This window comes from Echinops telfairi, unplaced genomic scaffold (genome assembly GCF_000313985.2).
Source record: "Echinops telfairi isolate 266 unplaced genomic scaffold, ASM31398v2 ScPeMD7_19;HRSCAF=73, whole genome shotgun sequence".
Classification (NCBI taxonomy): Eukaryota; Metazoa; Chordata; class Mammalia; order Afrosoricida; family Tenrecidae; genus Echinops; species Echinops telfairi.
Window position 1 is genome coordinate 7,081,322 of NW_022103916.1, and position 10,995 is coordinate 7,092,316.

The window sequence follows — 10,995 nt, forward strand, 5'->3', positions numbered from 1 at the left end:
AAAAAAAAAAAAAAAAGAAGTAGTTATGTACCAGGGAAACATCCCAACCCAGTTCAGATCAAGTCCATAAGTACAATACTAATCCATTAGTCCAATACCTGTCCATGAATACCTCTTTAGTCTCAAAGAACCACAAGAAATTATGCAAAATGCAGACAAAGTCTTGTGGATCAGATGGTGGTGGAAGCATCACAGGACTGGTGCAGGTCTCTGAGTTGCTTGCTAGAAGGAAGGTGAAACAGAGAGAGAGTGTCCAGCCTCCAGAGAGCTATTTATCTCAGTGGCACCTCCAAATGAAGTCTTAAGCTGTGGCCTGATTTACAGGCTAAACTGTACTCATTTCTGCTTACAGGTGCCATGTAGGTGCCCAAAACCTATCACAATCCACCCCTTGCCAACTTGTATACAATTCTTTAGCCATATATAATTTTAAAAAACAAGGACAAAAGTAAAATCATATTTGTGCCTAAACTAAAACACATACAACTCAAAATGTGCCAGCGTCATTTAAACATAATGCTCTATAAGTGGCAAAACAAAACTACACTATGCTTAGCAATTGCAGTTATGTGAACACCTACACCATAATCCTATAATTCTATAAACATATTCCCCCACCCATGAAAGTTTGTATGGCAGTTACATAATCTCCTGTCAATTTGAGCTAAGGGGTGGAGTCTATCCGTTAATCAGGCCATAGCCAATGGTGCCTCTGTGTGGCACGACCTTCTCCTGAGGATTCTGGGAACTCCTGTCTTCCTCCCTGGAGGCAAAACACACTCTCCCTGCTAGACATTCCTGATGGCAAGCCACATGGAGCTACACTGATGGAGCCAGAGTCCTGGAACTGGAGGAGCCACATGGAGACTCATGTCAACACTGAAATGCTTCCACTACCCCTGTCTCCACAAGAGTTTCCACCCACTGACCTGTGATCTTCTTGCATTTGGTATCATTGCTTGTGTTGCATGAGTCTGAAGAGGAATTTATAGACTGGTATTGAACATATGGGCTAATATTGAACTTATGGACTTGATCTTGACTGGGTTGGGATGTTTTCTCAATGTTCAATTGCTCTTTTATATAAAGCTCTTTCTTATACACATGAGTGTCTATGAATTTGTTTCTCTAGTCAACCTGGACTAACACAGTTTGTAAGCCAGCTACTTCATGCCTTTATCCTCCCAATTTGGGGTATCCAATTTCTATCCTGCACACTTACTGGTATATCAACCCAGTGCTCTGAGGAGACAAGCATGTTCTTTGATGTGAAGAAACTTCATTCCAGTTGGAAACTTGTGAGTTTGCAGCCATAAGCAAAGTTAAATCAGGACATGCCATCCATAAAGTCAGCAGCAAAGTGTACCAATTCACAGGCTCAAAAATCTTTTCTTCATCTGGTCAGGTTCTGGTTAACCCAATGTGGGTTGCTTCACTTAGCCTCACCAAGGTGCTCATTGGTTGCCTCACCTTTCAACCATGGCCCTCGTCACAAATTCTCAACAACCCTAGTCTCCTTGGGCTAGATCATACCATAGGTTCAAGTTCTGCACAACTACTCTATAAACTTCAGACCAGTCAACCCACTCTCGTCTTTAGTGTCTGTGAACCAGCTCTATGAGTCTTGGTGGCCAGATTCAACCTATCTCTCTATTGCTGCTTTTCTCCCACTTCCACTCAATAAGTGCATCTAGGTTGTCACCTAGAGAGCTTTTCACACTGCCCGCAGGCGATCTTTAACTTTCAGTCCTAGAGAGGAGAATTTCTTCATGGCTTCAAATTTTTTCCAGCTTCAAGTTCAAAACACTAGTTCAAAATTTCAAAAGTCAAAGGGCTCCTTTTTCTTTCTTCAGTCTGTCAATGGCTCTCTCAGAAAGTCTTTTCAAATGCAAATGTACAGAGCACTCAAGGCACTGGGTGGTGCTTATCTTTTCAGAGTTTTCTTTGAACGCATAGTCTATACCCATTAAATATCCAATTTAATATTAATGGTAGCGGGTTTACAAACGCTCATTTTCATATTTCCCAATAATCATGTCTATCACACATTATATCAATAACAGTTGGCAGAAAAGATCAGTATAATCATAGTACAGCCAGGCCCTAAATATATCCTGAAAACAGTCAAATTTAATTCCTTTCTTATCTAAATTATCCCATTCATATTCAATATGGCCTTAAGCCTCTAGCTGCATCAAGCTAGGGCCAGGACTTCTTTCAGCCATATTGACCTTCTGTCAGCCATTTTGACTAAGGAGCATGGTCTCAGAGGTTTCGTTCAAGGGGTCATTTTTCCCCCTAACTCAAACTTTACATTAATTACATTCATTTTCACCATTTAAGACAGGAATAACCAAAGACAACAACCAAAGAAAATCAAAACTTTAACTTCCCATATTCTTTCCAGAAAACAATCAAGTAAAAAATATGGGCATATTTGGCCTCTGGCTACGCAAAGAAGAAGAAAAACTACCATAAGGCAGAGATCAGAAAAGCATCCATTCTCCATCTTCATTATTTGTTTATCTAGTACCCCACTCACAAGGCACTATGTGTTAGGCTGGGGTGACTAGATATATAAATCCAGAGACACTCATATATTGTGTTAGTCTGGGTAGACTAGAGAAACAAATCCATGGACACACACATGTATATAAGAAGGAGATTTATATACAAGAGCAATTGAACATTGAGAAAACATCCCAGCCCAGTCCAAATCAAGTCCATAAGTCCGATATTAGCCCATATGTCTGATACCAATCTATAAAGTCCTCTTCTGACTCACAAAACACATGCAATGATGGTAAATGTAGAAGATCAGGGGCCAGTGGGTAGAAAATCTTTGGATCCAGTGTCATTGGAAACATCTCAGCATTGGCAGGGTTCTCTACATCAGGGTGGGTCTATGTGTCTTGTCAGCTACAATGTCTCCCAGAGTGTGTCAGAGTGAGAAGTGTCTTCCACCTCCAAGGAGGAAGTACCGGATTTCCCAGAATTCTCAAGAGAAGGCCATGCCCACACAGACGTCTCATTGGCCATCTCCAGATTGACAGACTAGACTCCACCCCTACACTCTTAATCCTCAAATTGGCACCAGATTAGGTGACTACCACATATATGTATAAGACAGAGTTTATATCAAGAAGTAGTTATATATCAGGAAAACATCCCAGTCCAGTTCAGATCAAGGCCTAAGTCTGATACTAGTCCATAAATCCCTCTTCAGACTCACACAGCCACAAGGAATGATACAAACTGCAGGAAGATCACAGGCTAGTGGGTGAAAAATCTTATGGATCAAATTGTGGTGGAAGCATTACAGGAGCAGTGCAGGTCTCCAAGTGGCTCGCCAGCAGGAAGGTAAACCAGAGAGAAAGACTGACCCACCACTAGAGAACCATCTATCTTGGTGGCAACTCCAAATGAGGTCATCAAGCTACAACCTGATTGACAGGTGAAATTCCACCCATATCTTCTTACAGGTGCCATGTTGGCAAAAAAAAACACCCCTAAGCATCATACCCTTTGCTTCTAAGTAGTCCTCTAACCTTACTTCTTCCAATATAGATCAGTTTGTCCTTTGAGCAGTCCATGATACTTTCAAGATTCTTCTTCAGCACAATTGAAATACATCTACTCTTCTATGGTCTTCCTTTTTCAATGTCCAATTTTCACATGCATATGATGAAATAGAAAATATCATGGCTTGGTTCAGCCATATCTTAGTCCTCAAAGTAATGTCTTTACTCTTCAGTACCTTAAAGAGGTTTTGTGCAGCAGAGCTACCTAATACAATATGTCTTTTGATCTCTTTACTGCTGCTTCCATCAGCATTGATTGTGGCGCCAAGTAAGACAAAATGCTTGCCAACCTTAAACTTTTCTTCATTTATCATGTTGTTTCCTATTGGTCCAGTTGTGAGGATTTTGGGCTTCCTTCCATTGAGTTGTAATCCATACTAAAAGCTACAGTCCTTAATCTTAATCAGCAAGTGCTTCAATTCTTCCTCACTTTCAACAAGCAAGGTTGTGTCATCTGCATACGGCAGGTTGTTAATAAGCCGTCCTCCAATCCTGATGCTGAACTCTTCTTCATATAATACAGCTTCTCTGATAATTTGCTCAGCAAATCATTTGTACCACCCAGGAAATCCTTACTTTTCCTTAATAGAATTATATTGAAAACTATAAAAAATAAGCATTAATAAAGAGATAGTACATATAATATTTCTTAGCATGTGATAAACACAAATTAACTTTAAGGAATCTTGTAACATATTTAAGAGACAAAGAAATCAAACTGTAAAATGGTAACTAGAAAATTAAGCTTTCCTAAAGTAAAGAGCATTAAGTGTCAGTTGTAAATTGACTCACTGTGCCACAATGAAATATAACCTCACCCTCACTGACATAGTTAAGGTTTATTGTGCCAACCTGGCTGATGAACACATGTGGGATTAATTGAAGGGCAGAGAGATAAATGGCTTGGTGAGCTTTGCCCTTCTAATTCTCTGCTCGCTTGCTCTTTACCATCAGACCAGTGTGCAGCTGTCATAGATGGCAAGGCTGACTTCCTGTGAGACATCCCTGAGGAGAAGCCACATGGACTTACCCTGATGCAGCCCTGGATGCTGGAGCAGATGCCTGGAGACCCCTGCCAGCACTGAGATGTTTACACCACCACTGGATTCAAAGACTTTCTACCCACTGGCCTGTGGTCCTCCTGCATTCAGCGTCATTATGTGTGTTTTGTGAGTTTGAGGACTTTGTAGATCGGTGTCGGACATATGAGCTAAGTCGGACTTATGGGCTTGAACTGCACTGCTTTGGGATGCTTTCTGAATGTACACTTAACTCTATATATAAAACTCTGTCTTATACGTATAAGAATTTCTGTGGATTTTTTTCTCCAGTTTACCCCTACTAACACACTCACTTAACAAACAATTGACAATGTTTTTTTTTAAAGGAAAGTAGTAAGTGCTTGCAAGGATGTGGAGGAATTTGAATTCTCATTCATTCCCGGTGGGAATGCCACTGGAAAACATTTTTGTGTTTCCTCAAAAGTTGAACATATGGCCTAACAATCCTAATCCTAGAAAAAAATGAAAGGAGGAATGCAAACATAAACCAATACATCATTGTTCATGGCAGTACTTTTCACAGCAATCAAAAGCTGAAAACAACCCACATGTCCATCAGCAGGTGAATGGATAACCAAAATGTGATATATACACACAATAGATTATTCAGCCAAGAAGAAAAATGTTGTCCTGATCTGTGTGTTAATATAAGTAAACCTTGAAAGCATGCTGAGCAAAATAAGTCAGTCACAAAAAGACAAATACTGTATGATCTCACTTATATGAAATAAGCAATTATATAGAACTAAAAATTTATTAGTCTTTACCAAGGGTGGGAGGGAAGAGGAAAGAGGAAGTTATTGCGTAAGGGGGCACTAAATTGATGTTAGTGGTGGTAGAATAATTCAGAAAAGAATAAGGATAATATAATGGTCGCAAAATGTGAAGAATGTAATTAATGAATAATACATGTAAAAGTTGTTGAGTTGGCCAATGTTTTTACAACAATTTTAAAAAATTGAGTCACTATGCTCAGAAAACTGTGAAATCAAAGCTATCCACCAACAAAGGCATTTGGCCTGGTTCATATTAATCCATCCATTGTTAGCATAAACTTGCAATGTGGAATATTTTCTGATTACAACAGAGTAATCAATGGTTTGCTGTATATCAGTGAAACATTTGGACTCCATTATATCAACTTCCCCTTTCCAAGGCAGTCTATTCTGAGCACTGGAAGAGCCTGGTTGTGCCTTAGCCTCCGTAAAGCTCCCCAAATCTTGCCAGCATCTAGGCAAAATCTGGAATGAACTTCTATCTCTTTTATGCTCATCATTTTACTCTGAGACAAATAAGAAGAGACTACTTTATAAATATTCAATTAGTAATGATTGAATGAATGGATAGATGAGTCAATGAACAAATGCATACATGAGTGAGTGAATAAAAATAAACTCCCTTTCAATGACCTGCAGTCATTCTGCTTACCAGAAAAATAAGCCCCAGGCCAAATTGTGAGATCATGACATTTTCTTTACTGTCTTCTTATCTCACTTTCTTTATATCACATGTCTCCATAATTTCTAGCCTGTGCTCCATTCCTAAAATATCTCCTAATTGTTTGTTCTCTCTCTCACTGTCATTGAGTTGATTCTGACTCATGGTGACCCTATAGGATAGGGTAGAATTGTCCTTGTGGGTTTCTGAAACAGTAAATTTGGGAGAAGAAAGTCTCATCTTTCTCATATGGAGAAGTTGGTGGTTTCAAACTGCTGAGTTAATGGTTAGAAGCCCAACACATAACCCACTCCTAATTATTTGTTATAGATGCTTTATTATTCCCTATTAGGCAAATAGTAAAACAAAAACTCAGAAATATAAAGAAGCTCTAAATTCTAATCTTCATTTTGAATTTATCCAAGATGTCATTGAGCAGTTCTTTTCAATCTTTGGTCTCACATTAATGCCTTCTATACAGACAAAGCTAGGATAAGTGCTACTCACCAGCTGTGTAAATTTGGACAAATTACTCAACTTCTATTAGCCTAAATTGCTTTACCTGTGAAATCTGAGCAAATACATTTACCTGATAGGTTTCTGTAAAAAAGTAAATAAATGATATAAGATTCACAAACCACTTAGCACATTTCCTAGCACACAACAAATACTCAATAAATATTAACCATTGTCATCTTTACTATCCTTCATCTGTCAAATAGTTATTCTGCTATGCTTGAAAACAATAATACTAACTGACATTTATTGATTCAGGAAATGTCTAAAGTTGTTTACACATGTTATCTTACTTAATTTTCACAATAATAATATCTTCATTTTACAGGTAAAAAAACTAAGGCTCACAATATTAAGTAATTTTCCTGAGACCATAATTACTAAGTAGTATATCTAGGATTTCAGGGTGTTTCTAATTCGTAAGAATGCGTTCTTTAAATTACATTAGGACTCCTCTCTTGTTTGACACTTTATGACTTCCAACTCTTTTTTTAACATCATTTTATTGAGGGATCATACCGTTCTTATCACAATCCATCCATCTATCCATTGTGTCAAGCACATTTGTACATATGTTGCCATGATCATTTCAAAACATTTTCTTTCTACTTGAGCCCTTGGTATCAGCTCATTTTTTCCCTCTCCCTCCCCCATCTTCCCTCTCTCATGAACCCTGGATAATTTATAAATTATCATTATTTTTTCATGTCTTAGGATGACTTATGTCTCCTTTCACCCACTTTTCTGTTGGGAGGTGGTTATATGTACATCACTGTGATCAGCTCTCCCTTTCTCCCGCCCACCTCCCCCTTACCCTCCTGGTATTGCTACTTTCATTATTAGTATCATTATCATGATCTGTCCTAATTCCCTGTGTTTCCAGATCTTATGTGAACCCATGTACATGCTCTGGTCTAGGTAGATTTGTAAGGTAGAATTGGGGTTATGATCGTGGGGGGAGGAAGCATTAAAGAACTAGAGGAAAGTTGTGTTTCATCGGTGCTATACTGCACCCTGACTGGCTCGTCTCTTCCTTGTAACCCTATTGTCAGGGGATGTCCAATTGGCTACACATGGACTTTGGGTCGCCACTCCACATTTCACCTCATTCACATTTATATGATTTTTTTGATGTGAGTTTTGATGCCTGATACCTGATACTATCGACACCTCATGATCACACAGGCTGGTGTGCTTCTTCCATTTGGACTTTGTTGCTTTTCAGCTAGATGGCCGCTTGTTTATAGTCAAGCCTTTAAGTCCCCAGACAATATATCTTTTGATAGCTGGGCACCATCAGCTTTCTTCACCACATTTGCTTATGCACCCATTGTGTCTTCAGCAATCGTGTTCAGAAGCTGAGCATCACGGAATGCCAGATTATTAGAACAAAGTGTTGTTGCATTGAGGGAGTACTTGAGCAAGGCCCAACGTCCATCTGTTACCTTAATACTTAACATATAAATATATGTACATAGATTTATTTTCCTATTGTTATACATAAATATATTTACATATGTACATGTCCGTATTTAGACCTCTATAAATGTCCTTTGCCTCCTAGTTCTTTCCTCTATTTCCTTTTATTTTCCCTTTGTCCCACTATCATGTTTGACCTTCCTTCGGGTTTCCATAATTCCTCTCAGTTACATTGCCCTTGATCAAGCCCTTCTAGGCATCCTATACCCTCCTCGCTATCAATTTTAGATCACTTGTTGTTCCCCTGTCCCTGGGTTTATTAATACCCACTTTCTCTTCCCTGCCTCCCCCTCTCCTGTGGCGCCCCCACCCCCCCACCTGGAACTATCGGTCCTGTTGTTTTTCTCCGCCTGGTTGTTCATCCTTCCTATCTTATCTAGATAGACATACAGAGACAATAATAGACACAAAAACAAGGCAGAGAAAAACAAACCAGCAAAAGAAAAATAAAAAAAAAACAAAACAGCAACAACCAAAAAAAAATCCAATGACACAAAAAGAAAGAAACAAAGAAAAGCCTATAAATATGTTTTCTGTTTGAGTCTGATTGGGTGCCATACACTGGCCTCAAAGTCTATTTTTGGTATTCCTGGGGACTTCATTGTATTGTTTCCCTTGCAGCTCTGTTAACAAAATGCCCTTAGCATTTTGTCCCAGTGTGGTGGGTAAGATAGGGCACAATTCCCACACTGTACCTCTAGTGTATCCCCCATAACACTCTGGGTCAATGAAGGACATCGTGTCTCGTGGTTGGGCTGGCCCTATGGTCCTCTCTGTCCATTGGCTTCTATGAGCAGGAATATCGTCCTCAAGGATTGGTGGGCTAGGATCTGTTCCACTCTCTCTCCTTCCCTTTTCGGTTGCTCCTGTGTGCTCTGATCAGAAACACCCCTCCCCCTGAGCCATAGCTTCACTGCTGTCCTCTGAAGTGAATTCTTCTTGGAAGGAGTGGGGACTTCCAACTCTTGTTTGATTTATAAAAATAAAAGTTTGGTGTTTTAAAAAAATTCATTCAATGCCAACATGTCCATGAGTTTGTGTTTGGTGTATGAAGCGCACAAGATGAGCAGGGCATGCGCTGACCGCTGTGATTTCCCCAAATGCAGGAAACTCAATTGCATAATTTGTGGTAGTGGGGGGTTGTGTTTGCGCTCTCCCCTGAATTAAAAAAGAAAAGATGAGTAGGGCATGGTTCTTAGCCTCCCATGTGCTGGCAAGATGAAATGATCATTTCATTTTGGTCAATTTTTCTTGAATTATTTTCTTGTATTATTCTAGAATGAAGTAGTCATTTCTTTGATCCACTTATCTTTATAAAATATTACTTTGAAAATGTGTTTCTAAATAATTGTTTTCTAAAAATGATAACTAAAACTGATTAGATCGTCAGCATCTAAGTTCAGGCTAATTAATTAGCTTCAAAGTATTGTAACTAAGGGACCATTTGTGTAACAAAACAACCGTTTCAAACAAATTTGCAGACAGCCTACAAGAAGTTAGATGGTTTAGATAAACTCTGCAAACACCCCCAAAAGCTCTCCCATATTTAAGAGGTTTTTTAAAAAAGAAAGGTGAAAACATATAGGATATTCTCGCACTCTCCCATCTGTAAAAAATATCTGTTCTATTGAAAGCCTGCTGTAATACATGGTGCTTGATTTATAAGCACATATGAAGTATAAGGCATAAATATTCATTTTCCCTAATACTAAATCAATTGACAGATTGCAACCATTGGCTTATGGTTTGGAAGAAAATGACCTGAGAAGCTGAGTTAAGTGACCCCCAAGAAACTAGTATTTACTGTGGTGGAATTAATTACTTAATATGGCCCTTCCAGACACAGCCCTCCATTTGTGATGTAAATCCTAGCTTCTACCACCTACATCTCTGGTCATATATGCAGGATTAAGGTGGAATATTCTTTGGCTCCCCATCTTAATAAAGAATGAGACTCAAGTCACTACCTTTAGTTTTCTTGGGGGTATTGTTATTAGGTGTTGTTAAGGGGTAACAAATTGGTTATGACCCATACTGACTCTATGCTCAACAGAATTAAACAGCACAGGTCCAGTTCTATCGTCAAAATTGTTCCTGTATTGAGCCCATTGTTGTAGGTACTGTGTCAATCCATCTCCTTGAGGGCCTTTGTATTTTCACTAACCTTCTACTTTACCAAACATGATGTCTCTTTACATGGACTGATCCCTCCTGAAAACAAGTATGTAAAATAAAGTCTCATCATCTTTGTTTCTAAGCAGTACTCTGGACATACTTCTTCCAAGAATGATTGATTTGTCCTTTTGGCAGTCCATAATATTTTCAATATTCCTCTCTAACACCAGAATACTGATATATCAATTCTGCTTTGTTCTACCTTATTCAATGTCCAACTTCACATGCACATGAGGTAATTGAAATTACTATGGCTTGGATCAGATGCACCTTAATCCTCCAAGTAACATCCTTGTTTTTCAGTTCTATAAAGAGGTCTTGTAGAGTGGATTTACCAATGTAATAAGTCTGTTGATCTCTTGACTGCTGCTTTCATGAGCACTGGTTGTGGATCCAAGCAAGACAAAATCTTTGACAAATGCTGTCTTTTCTCCATTGATCATATTACCCATTGGGCCAGTTGTGAGAATTTTGGACTTCTTTTTCCTCAATAATTTTATTGAGATATAATTCATATATACATTTCCATAGTTCAGTTGTATTTTAAAAGAGCTGTATATACATCACCACAATCAATTGTAGTGCATCCTCTCCCGCCTGATATTCACTATTTGCTCCCAAATTCCCCTCAACCTTCTCCATCCAACCCCAATAAGCTATTATACTAATTATCATCTCTGTATATCTTCTCCTTCTCTGCTTCATAAACTGGGACACATACTAAAATAAATACATAAGGAAACAGT

The 10,995-nt window shown here is 38.7% G+C and overlaps 1 pseudogene; it reads left to right on the forward strand.

The window, feature by feature from the left end:
- The first annotated feature begins 9,089 nt into the window (after positions 1-9,089).
- On the forward strand, positions 9,090-9,235 carry LOC115869025 (annotated as a pseudogene).
- Positions 9,236-10,995: the final 1,760 nt, after the last annotated feature.